Below are 12,481 nucleotides of genomic sequence, written 5' to 3'. Positions count from 1 at the left end.
GTTTGCATTTGCGTAGTCGCGTATTATTGGAACTTATTCTAAGCCAAAACACTGAAACTCTGCTATTGTTCGTTCTCTGTAAGTGGTCAACTCATCTCTATTACTTTTCTGTAACCTGGCTTAGCTCATTAACCTTAAGATCATATCATATTCTCAATCAGAAATTTATTCGTTACAACTAAACCTATGATAGATTTTAGGTATGTATTTCATTTCTGCTACTGTTAGCAATCTTTGTTGTTTCTTATTAATTCTGTCAGCAACATTGAATTATTGCATTACTGTATGTATGTATGTATGTATGTATATATATATATATATATATATAGTTATACTGTGGACTTATTTCACTGTTATTAAGCATAAAATTTCGGAAATTGAAACTACTTTCATCTTCATGTAAAAAAATATTATAAAAAGTATTGTAATCTTTTAGGGTCATTATAAAACTAATTTTCTGATTTACTTCCATTAGCAGTGGAAAAAGTGCCAAGCTTTAGCTTTCTGAATAACCCACAATTGCTTTATCTCTCGTTTAGAACCTTGAGAATGGTTTCTGTAAAGTTTAGAATAATCTTTACAAAAATCTACCTATCTACCATTGCTTTAGTTCGTTTTTCAAGAAGGAAATTTATTGGCATTCAATATTACTGTCACACATTGAAACACTCAGTTGGTTCTCTTTATGGAACCCTAATGTGAATTCATTGTATTATTGGGGTCAGCAGGAAATGCAAATCAGTTCTTTTCAAGCAACAAAATATGCAGTTCCACACAGGAAACATTTCAATAGATTTCCTGCGTTTTCAAATAACTTACGCAACGATGAACTCACTTCTGACAAACGAATATTGCGTAAATTTCTCCTGTGAATTAAAACTTTGAAATGCAGAAATATTTATTTCACATGAAGTTAGAAAATGAAATGAATTATTCATTGGTAAATATTTGTGTAATGTACTGAACCCGATAAAGTCTCCTATATGGGGTAACGATACAGTGTGGTGTTAGTTAGCCAAAAACTAGAGCAAACCGTGAATAAAATTATTCTCGTTTCCAGATTGGCTATTTAGCAATGGACCTCCTGTTCTTTCAGCGTGAAACCACAGTCTCGTATAGACAGTCACGAAGCTTGAGTTGATGAGGGTACTAGTAACAATAGACTGTGCCGGTACTGTTTCACATTGTATGTGATGAGGCGATAGTAGCGATCCTAGTGGTTGGCAACTATCTATGGATGCATATTCCCTACGTATATACTAGACTGTGGTAAAACTTTAACATTTAAAAAAACCTAATAACAAGTAGCCGAATAAAATTATTAAAACATTTATTCCAGAGAGATGTCACCGACTTTCTAATTACATATTTTACTTGTTTCACAAGCTTTTTTCATTGTATTTCCGATGATTTCCTGTTTGTAGTCTATTTTCTGAAAATTCAATTTAAAAGACATGCGGAAATAAAACCATTTAGTATAATATAAATGAAATGCGTTCATACCTTAGTGAAATGGCTGTGCAAAGAGATACAGACATTCGCAGCGTGCCGAAAAGCACTTATTTATTTTCAGGTATGATTTGAAATTGCTCCTCAATAAATATTTCTAATTAAATTTCTTTTACAATCCAGTAACTCTACTAGAATAAATAAATAAATAATTGTTTATAATACAATGAGAAATTGTTATTTGTAGTACAAGAGACTAAAATTAGATTTTTATACACCAGCATTATAAACAGTCTTTACTGTTAGTCAAAATCGTCTACATTATGCCACATTATTGCACAAGTGTCGTACGATATTACCATCTCAACTAGAACGAAATGACTTCTATTATGACGGCATAATTTGTATCATAAAATTAATATTATTAAATAATTTTCGATGTAATAATATTTGAATACAATTCATTCTTCATAGATCATCATTACAAATCCGATACGTTACTTCTTTATCAGCTATTTTTTATAACGCTCTAAAAATAGTGCATGAAACACATTAATATTATTATGTTATGTATTTTTGCGTTTGTCGAAATTAGGAAACGAGATTAGCTTATTGACTTATGTAATAAAATATAACATTATAAACTAGATTCATAATTATACTATTATCTATTAGTGGAAAGTTTAGTGCCCGAGGTAAAGCCGAGGGAGATAATTTTGATGAATTCGTAAAATCTGTTTACCCTCGTGTCGTATAAAATATGTTTTGCATTATTAATATCTAAACCAGAATATACAGAGTGATTCACGAGGATTTACCGTCACTTACGAATCTTATTTCCAAAGACATTATCAACAAAAATGTCATATAAACATTTGTCCTAATCTCAATATTTTCATTCATAGAGTTACACTAATTTCAAGTTGCTTGTAAAATACGTACCTTTTTTTCTTTAGTTTTAAAGGTAAAATAATATTATAAATAGAGAATTAACCATTCAGAAGTATCATTCCTTTAATTGGCTAGTGTTCTAAAGCTAAAAATGTATTGTCAGTTGCTTTGTACAGATTTTGTTTTTGAGTTTTTAACTAAAATTGACATCATTCTTTCGTACTTAACACAAAAATTGTTACAATCATACGACTTTAGGAACGTGATTCTTACAGTTTATTTGTGCATCCTAATGTACAGTCTTGAATAATTTACAAGAGTGACGTGATTTTTAACAATTGTTGTGATAAATGCGTAATAAAAGTGTAATTTTGTAGTTAAAAACCGAAAAAAAATATTCTGTACGAAGCAACTATGGAATTCATTTTTGGCTTCAGAATATTAGCTAATTAAAGAAATGTTACTCCTGAATAATTAATTCTTTATCTGTAATATTTTTTTACTCTTAAAACTCAATAATAATGGTGTTTTACATATAATTTCAAATTAGTGTAACTCTCAAAATATTGAGAATAGGACATATGTTTTATATGACATATTTTGCTCAGAATGTATTCGGAAATAGCTCCGCAAGGGACGGTAAATCCTCGTCATTCACCCTGTATTTAAAAATAATTTGATGCTCGACCATGCCGGAATGTAGTAATTATACACCTGGTAGCAGTCCTTTAATGCATGTTATTAAAGTACACCTACTCATTAAAGTACAGGTGTTTTCAGCCAATGACAAGTCAGCTTACAGGTGTTCAGCCAATGACAAGTCAGCTTTGTACCGCTATAAAACCGCAAGTATCGATTATTCTCGGATATGCAATCGAAAGAGAATTAGCGAAAAGTCACGGAGGCTGGAAATCCAATACTGTCGCAGAAGGTTATGTTCTGATACTATAATAATTAGCGTTAATTGTAAATAATATTCAAATAAATTCAATTTGTCATCTCGTTTTTCAATGTCTAATTTAATTTCAATGTTATATCAAAGTTAATATTTAGTTTACTCTGTAGGTTCTTATAGGCTATCAAGGTCAATGTGGACATCTGTTCCTCGGAAAAAATCAATACTTTCGCGTCTGCGCACATCTCACAATTTACGAGGTATTGCTCAAGGTCAGTTAGATACAAATAAAATTAATAATTTCAAGTTAGAAATATGGTCGAGCATAAACAGTCGTATGAAACTGGCGTATAATGGTAATTAAGAAGCTCGTATGAAAATTATGAAACTCGCTTGCGCTCGTTTCATAAACATCCATACTCGCTTCTTAATTACTATCATTATAGGCTCGTTGCTGGGTAATGTGTTGAAGTGGTAAATCAGTGAATGCATGGATTTTGTTGTTCGCAAAAGAGAGTGATTTAAAACTTTTAGCACTTAGTTAAAATTTTAATTTACTACTACGAATAAGTACGTTATTTAGTATTCAAAGATAAACCACACATGTTGTTCCAGTTATACAGTGTTCATAGATTTGAAAAGAATCGTAAAAAATTATATATATCACAGTTATATGAACACTAATAAATATAATATAATTATTAAAAAATTAGTAAAAGTCAGACATGTTTCGGAGATGCTCTCCATCCTGAGTGACTTTTACTAATTTTTTAATAATTATATTATATTTATTAGTGTTCATATAACTGTAATATACAATTTTTTACGTTTCTTATCAAATCTATGAACACTGTACAATTGGCCCAACATGTGTGGTTTATCTTTGAATATGAAAAAAGCTAGTGAAGAAAAATTGGTCATTTTACTACAACGTGCGTCTTAAAATAGAACTTTTAAATAAAAAAATGGTTTAATAAATCCTGCTTAAAGGAGGCCTTGAAACCCAAATACGTCAATAAAAAAGCTTCGATCACCTGAACCAGCCGTCGTGGTAAAGTCACTGAGGATGGAGAAGCATCTCCGAAACATGTCTGACTTTTACTAATTTTTTAATAATTATATTTATTAGTATTCATATAACTGTAATATATAATTTTTACATTTCTTACGTTATTTAGGTTAACATCACGACGAAACATTGATCAGTTTAGATACTAGTAATGGAAAAATAATTGAATAGATTAGTTATTAGCAACATAGCAACAGAAAGATGATAATGACAATAGGAAACCGACATATTATACACAGCTACTCCCTAGTACAAAAATACATACATGCACATACATATACTAGTATGTACACACAGGCTGCATTAAATCTGAGTTTCGCGAGTTCGTGATTTCTACTGAATCTGAGGTAAAATCGAAGGTCCTATGTCGTAGATTTAGGGCACGTAAAATAACACTTTCTCAAACAAGGAAGCCTCAAAGAAAAGTTTCTCTTCTGTGACAAAATCAGCGTATTAGTGTGATGTTTCACGTACTGAGGTGAACAATACTGGCATCGTACCAACCACACGTCAGTGTGTGCAAGCGGAGTGAAATATGAAGATCTCGACGCTACATGTGTACATATAGCATGTATCGAGGAGAGAAAGAAAGTCTTCCTGCAAAAGAGTAGTGAAATTTAATTTTTGTGTGTACGAACAACTTGTAAGAGGAAGGCGTGAGCAGATTTGTTTATGTGAGGATTTTCAATTCTGGTTGCATCACAGAGATGCCTCGGACAATTCCTAGATATCACCAGATAGGCTATTACATCCCATCCACTTACGTCAGCCGGTCTTCCTAATAGACGTCCGTTGACATGCACCAGAAGCACTCCTATTTACTAGGAAATCTTGTCAACTGGACGTCTCCAATTGTTGCCGGTGCACGATCGAAATAATTTCCTAGAGAGTAACAGTGATATTGTTGGCCACCTTTTATCTATCATCACCGGAGCGTATTGAACTGCGTTAACCTGTAATCATATTTTTTTATAGTATGAAATGATATGTGAACGTAAAATGAAAGCATTTAATTTTTTTATGTTGAGGGAAACGGTATCATTCCGGATTAAGTTGACTACAGTTATCACTTGAATTTTTAAACGGTAATTTTATCACTGAATTATTCAAGGGCGATATCTCAATGTACAAGAGAATTTTTAAATTATAAATATATTTCTTATAAACAGTTACAAACAGAAATATTGTAGGTTCGCAAATATCATTATATTATATTATATTATATTATATTATATTATATTATATTATATTATATTATATTATATTATATTATATTATATTATTCACTCAAAGCTTTCTGCCCAAGGGCAGGTCTTCCACTGCAAACTCAGCATTCTCCAATCTTTCCTATTTTCAACATTTCTCTTAGTCTCCGCATGTGGTCCATTATATCTTAATGTCGTCTATCATCTGATATCTTATTCTGCCCCGAACTCTTCTGTTTACCATTTCTTCCCTCCATCCTTCCATAGACAGTTTCTTCTCAGCCAGTGACCCAACAAATTCCTTTTTCTCTTCCTGATCAGTTTCAGCATCATTCTTCTTTCACCCACTCTTTCCAACACAGCTTCATTTCTTATTCTGTCTGTCCATTTCACACACTCCATTCTTCTCCATATCCACATTTCAAACGCTTCTAGTCGCTTCTCTTCACTTCGTCGTAATGTCCAAGTTTCTGCACTATACAATGCCACACTCCATACAAAGCACTTCACTATTCTCTTCCTTAGTTCTTTTTCCAGAGGTCCGCAGAAGACGCTCCAATGATATTATGCCAATAATCGCATGACGGTCTGTTGTTTTTTACGATACTTACCGTTGTTTTTTTGCGTTATTTTACGACGCTTTATCAACTTACTGCTGTGGTTATCTAGCGTCTGAATGAGGTGAAGGTGACAACGCTAGTGAAATGAGTTCAGAGTCCAACGCCGAAAGTTACCCAGCATTTGCTCTTAATGGGTTGAGGGAAACCCCCGAAAAGACCCCAAACCAAATAATTTTTCCCAACCAGGATTTTAACCCGGCCTCGCTAGTTCCATGGTCAGACGTACTAACCGTTACTCGACCGCAGTATACCCGTTTTTGTTGATATTCCATGTAAGTTAACTATACCACACGATGACTAATTACTATAGAAACCTAAAAATAACTTATTGAACTTCGGCGAAGCTCAGTGGTTAGAGCGCTTGGTGCGTAGAACCAAGGACCCGCGTTCGGTCCCCGGCGCCGGAGCGAATTTTTCTCCTCTAACAACAATTATCATAACAGATAAATTCTGTAGGTCTAAAAAGTTAATCTTTACGTAGGAAATTCTTCGCCCAACAGTGCATATACCTATGTGGAATCCCGGCCACTAAGTCACTCAGTTGAGTGCGCTCCTTGTATAATGACAGTTCACTTAATATAATATGTCAACATATGTCGAACATGGAATAAGGTCAAAAAGGGAAAAACACTAGAGAGAGATTCGATCCGTTGCTGTGGATTGAACTTCAGCGTAGCTCAGTGGTTAGAGCGCGTAGAACAAAGGACCTGGGTTCGATCCCCGACGCCGAATGGAATTTTTCTCTTCTAACAACAACAAACATTTAAGACATTACACACCATTCACTCACACATATGAAAGATTTAAGGGAAGGATCGCCGTCCATGTCCGGAGTTTCAAAAGGTACAAATCCGGCATTTGGCTGGAAATAACTGAGGAAATCATGAAAAACCTCAGGATTGCCGGCCCCTGGAATCGAACCCCGGACCTCCCAAATGCAAGGCTAGCCCTCTACCTCTTCGCTAGCCCGTTCGGTCGTAAGAATATTTCCACTACAAATTATTATTTATTCGTGAAAAATGCTTAGAAGAATAAAGTGATAAACTTCGGAAGAATATTTCGCGACCGTTATAATTGGTGCCAGGGCTCGGTACTGAGCCGCGACCCAGCGGTTGATAAACATTGATCATAAATAAATAATATATAACGAAAGGAAATATATCGCGGCAAGGAAAACATGCGTTCAATTGGTGTCTTTTCTGCAGAAGAAAATTTATACAGACGACACGGATAATCCGCCAGCAGTTGCACTAACTTCTCCCATTCAGAATCAAGCCAGAGAAGCGGTTTCGCCATTGATATGGATCTCTGGGCTCTCTGACCCATTTATGTGTACTCTGTGTTACTATGCGGGCTTGTCCAGTCTCTTCGAATGTATAGTGTTACTCAATCCCAAATGGTGTTTCTATTATAAACATTAAGATTATTGTGCACTGTAATAGTCCAAAAAATGTAGTATTATGAAATTTAAGTTAGTTTCATTATAAAATTAGGATAGTAAATAAATTAGTGTAAGTTACATTTTTCCATGTCGTCATCATGGACTACTGTTTTTGACGTATTACGTGGTAACTCTTGTGAAGATTTTCAATCAAAATTGGGCTTTACCCAAAAGCGGGTCTACTTAGCCGTGTGGCTACCATGTAAAACTAAACACTTTAGACATAATGGAAAAAGAAATGCAAAGAGTCTATTAAGAAGAGAGACAAATTTCTAACAATTTTACTGGGAATCGAACCTCGGTCAGCTGAGTTTGAAATAGGGGAATCTACCACTTGAGGAGAAATTTAGTTTCATTCATGCAGTAAATTTATTTTAAGGGAATTATTACACCTTTCACTGTTATTTTAGTGAAAAAAGAATAAATTGTAAAATTTGTAAACATTTCTAATATAGGCTAACTGAAGTCTGTACTTAATGATTATATATTTTAGTCTTACTAGAACTTTTCTACAGAAATAAAAAAAAAACATTTATTTAGCAGTCAGGGATGATTTATTTAATTACAGCAAATATTAGCTTTCTCAGTTAAATTCTAACATAAATGTAATGATTTTATATCAAATAGAAGAAAAATTAGAATATAGACTTCTCAGGTCAGAAGAATTAGAATAAGTTTAAGCTGATTCTAAACGTGTGCCTAATTAATTTTACGTTATATTAATTTTCTGTTATTTAGTTCAATTAACATTAGGTTTTATTAAAAAGATAGGAATGAAGGAAACTGTATAATTGTGAAACCCTGCAAGTCAGTGTAAATTTGTTTCTTTTTGTCATATTACCTATATGAAACTAGTAATACACTATGTAACATGTATGAGGGTGACATTTTTAACCATATGACTTTAAGATATTTTGAACCAGAAAACGGGGAAGTAAATGCTGTCACGTAGGACAATAACATCGTAAATGTGTAACTTCGTATGTGATGTACGAACCACTGCGCGTGAAGGAGACAGGCAGAAGTTGGCGCTCGGCATTTCGAGGGTTCTGGCTCTGTTAATTCTCACAGCTGCTCGACAGGGCAAGGAAGTGCGATAGAGTTTCACTATCAACCCCAGGCATCATGCCACGTACACTTCCCCACGATCCGGACATAGGGCATGTTTACGAAATAATGCCATTCATCTACCCTTGGAATAGCCTGGAATAATTTCCCAGGCTTCTTGAAATATTTAAACTTAATTTTCTTTATCTAAAAGTCCAACGAACCCCCTGGGCTAGAAGTGAAAATGGACCGGGCCGATTTGTACGGAAGCGGGGGTGTGTAGGGTGTCCCGCCATGGCGGGCAGGCGTCATGACCGTAGCTCGAGAGAAACCAACTCAGAGAACAGTCGAGTTGAAGGAGGATCAATAGGGGGTGTTTGCGCCGGGCGGTAGCGCGCAGGTTGCCCCTGCCAAGCACGTTGCCCGCCCGCCATCGTTCAGTCCAAGCTTGGCCGGGCGTCCAAGCTTCACAAAATGTCAATGTCCAACACACTTAAAGTATAGTAATACTATTACAGATGTTTTTCTTGAGACGGAGGACACGGTTAACTTCGTTACTCTCCGACGCTTAAATTTTACGTGTCGTTATCGTGTGTCAAGTGTGATTGTCATGCTACTGTGTGTGTGTGGTTCGATCAGAAGGAAATAATTTGTATTTTTATCGTATAATTAATGTCTAAATTATATGTTATACGTAAATTGAGGACGATATATCCTACTTATGATAACTAAATATATTCGTATTAATTCCGTGGCCTAAATATAAATCGTTTACGTGTTATCACAATCGTAAGTTGACGTCGTTGTGTAAAATATCTCCGATTATTCAGTAAATAAGAATAGCTCGTTTTTTACTTCTACATTCGCTCCCTCTTCTGCCAACGCTTTACGTGGATGAGCCCTATCGCAACAGAAATCGCCTTACTGATCAAGTGTTTTGAAAGTTGTCGGTGTTGAATCGTCTAAGTGGCCGTGAACCAAGTGGGTGGTGAATTGCTTGCTTCTAATTCCAAAACAGAAAAAATTTTCAGCTTTCACAACAAGAGAGAAAGAAAAATATGAAAGGTTGCTTCTTTTTATGTACAAACTAATCACTATATGGACAGCTGTGTCATAGACTGGAGGTGTCTTTACAATTTTGGTGAATATACACGACTGAATAGAAGATTCTGACAGGGAACATTGCCCATTCATACGAGGTCATACAATACACGACGGTGAAAAAAGAAGCTTTCAACCAGATAATAAAAGAAAATAGACCAAACGGCAGTCGTGTATATAATTCATATCATCAGTTTGTATCAGAGGTTTATTTATCACAAAGGAAACGTTACAGGAGGATCTTCTCAATTGTTTATTTTTCTAAAATGCAGGAAGACGTCGTTCATAAACAGCGTAGGAAGAATCATTTCATCAAAATCCATGTTTGAAAAATGTGTATTATTGATATTGCAGTACAGGAGCTACACGATAAACAGAGGTCAGTCGTTCAGCAAACTGTTCTTGTAGAGTAATGCTTGTGGTATCGGTGCTTGAAAGGATATAGTAATGCGAGATAAATTATCAAACTATTTTACACAGCTCCACACATATTTCAATACCATATTTGCTTCGCTTTGTTTCCCATTATTTAAATACTTAAAACGCTCACTATGTCGTACAAAAGTCTTGAAATGCTTAGAACATTTTCCTTTTGCAAGTTTATTTTGATAAAGTGTGCGTCTGACGTAGAAGTAAATTAATTGTAGTAGACTGATCTAGGTTTTCTTGAAGTTTGGAATTTGAGAAATAGTTACGAATGTGTTAAGAAAAATCTGCTAAACTGTCACGTGTCAGGAATAAAATGTTTATTGTGGTCTGTACTGTGTTTTTTAAATATCGTATCTTTAATTGAATTAGCCCCTATGCATAAAACCCTGAAATATCAATACTTAAAATAACAGTATCAAAATTAAATATTCATTGCGTCTTAAAATGAGTTTTAATACAGGTCATAATTAAATCTGAAACGAGCTCATTATTTGACGAGTCAAGGTGAATGAAAGTTCTATACCATCACAGAACTTTTGTTTTTAATTTAATTAATTTTCCGCCCATTGAATCCTTTCATTGCAATTTATCACTTTCATCACGTATTTCACTTTGTTTCTCTTTAGTGATTCCAGTATTCGTAAAAACGACTATACCCGATGCATTTTGTCTGGAAAAAGAACTGACAAATGGAAACGATAGTATCAGGCTTCAGTCTATGTCCTTTGTTCTTACGTGGTTTGAAAAGCGCTCGCAGTATTCATTCTTCATCATGCAATTGAATCGAAATTAGAACGCAGCATTAATCTGTGACAGGAGAACTCTCTTACTCGAAAACAATAACCCGTGACTGGAAGTGAATTTTGAAAGTACTTTGACAGAATACTATTTTATACGTGCAGGACAGCATATTGTTTGTACTTTCAAGCACCGTTTGCATGTTATTATTTATAAAAATACAAATTTTTAGAGTTGCATTGTTGATCAAATAACCCCCCATATTGTGTGATGTAAACGAGCAAAAGCATAATAACGTGCAGTCACATAGGTTTGCTGCGGGCAAGGTGTAGGTGGCAGATAAGCCAACGGTGATGTAAATGCTTTGCTTCTGTATTTAGGTCCCTGTGGAGATATGGCAGAGTGTATTCTGTAAGATAAAGTGCTCTGTTAAAACACTATCGGATTTCCACTAGTTGCTGTATTAGTTTGCATACATATTGCTTGGTCAATGGTTCGGTTTCAGATTTCAGCACTATATCATATATTAGATTACACAGATCCTATCGTATACCAAACTAGTTTTCACGCTCATAACTTCTGTTATAGAGGTCATGGTTCAGATTGGCCTATATACTTCAAAATGATTAATTGGCCGTGATAAATATAATACATTCTATGTTGGTAACCACATTTTGTGTTAAAATAGTTGAATATATTAATTTCGAATAAAATGACAAAACAAGATAATTTATTCACTACATCTTATTTTTTTCTTCTTTGATTATAACTTTTACACATTTTCAGCAAACATTTGAAGAAATTAAATATTTATTATATGAAGTCACATAACAATTTGTGACATTTTTGCCTTTCGTTTTTAACTAGTTAATAATTAGACACTTTCCCTACGTATCCTTTCTCATACTATTATTTTAATTTCAATTTCATTGTAATTGAATGTCCATATTATTGCTTTCGCCGTTTTTTAAATATCTCCATTATTTTTATGTATTGTATATATGTCTATACGTTGCTTGAAAACTGTAAAATAATAGCTTTCCTTATTCAAAAACGGTAAACGTATGCTTAGATATATAACAGTTGTTTAAATTCTGGTAATGTTCTTTTTTATTTTATTGTTATTTTTTTTGTAATTCAAAGTGACAACATACAAGTCGTTTATTTTTATTTTTGTTGCTGTATTTTTTCGAAAAATTTGAAGTCATTATACAGTTATATTTTGTTCCGGTATTATATATCATTTTTCCACTCTACTACCGCAAATATGCTGTTATTACCTTGGTTTTAGTGAAGTAATTGAATTTTACAGTAATAATGTTGGTTGCTATTGACGACAGAACTAAGGAATTAAGTGAAAATGTTTCGTTCAACAGTCGCATAGTAACAAACCTAGGAATACTCCAAAGTCGACGATCTTTCCAACAGTTCTGATATTAAATCATATAAACATGAAGAAATATATTCTGTTACGTAAAATGTGGGAGTGGAAAAACATTGTATGCAAACGAGGAAGTACCCCATTGGCCTGTATTTCATATTTTTATAGCTCGGATACTATAAAAGCTAAATGAACAAATTTTCATGCTTAATATA

The 12,481-nt window shown here is 34.0% G+C and overlaps 1 protein-coding gene across 5 annotated transcripts in view; it reads left to right on the top strand.

The window, feature by feature from the left end:
• Nucleotides 1-9,057: 9,057 nt before the first annotated feature.
• The window catches only part of unc-13, a 762,035-nt gene continuing 758,611 nt past the window's right edge, over nt 9,058-12,481 (top strand). For all 5 annotated transcript variants that reach the window (XM_069816083.1, XM_069816079.1, XM_069816080.1 and 2 more), the window contains exon 1: nt 9,058-10,097. The gene's annotated coding sequence lies outside the window, so the exon portion shown is untranslated. The remainder of the gene's footprint in view (nt 10,098-12,481) is intronic.

Source organism: Periplaneta americana, chromosome 17 (assembly GCF_040183065.1).
Source record: "Periplaneta americana isolate PAMFEO1 chromosome 17, P.americana_PAMFEO1_priV1, whole genome shotgun sequence".
NCBI classification, from domain to species: Eukaryota; Metazoa; Arthropoda; class Insecta; order Blattodea; family Blattidae; genus Periplaneta; species Periplaneta americana.
Note: the sequence above shows the minus strand (reverse complement) of the source record. Positions and strands in the feature narration are given on the sequence as shown.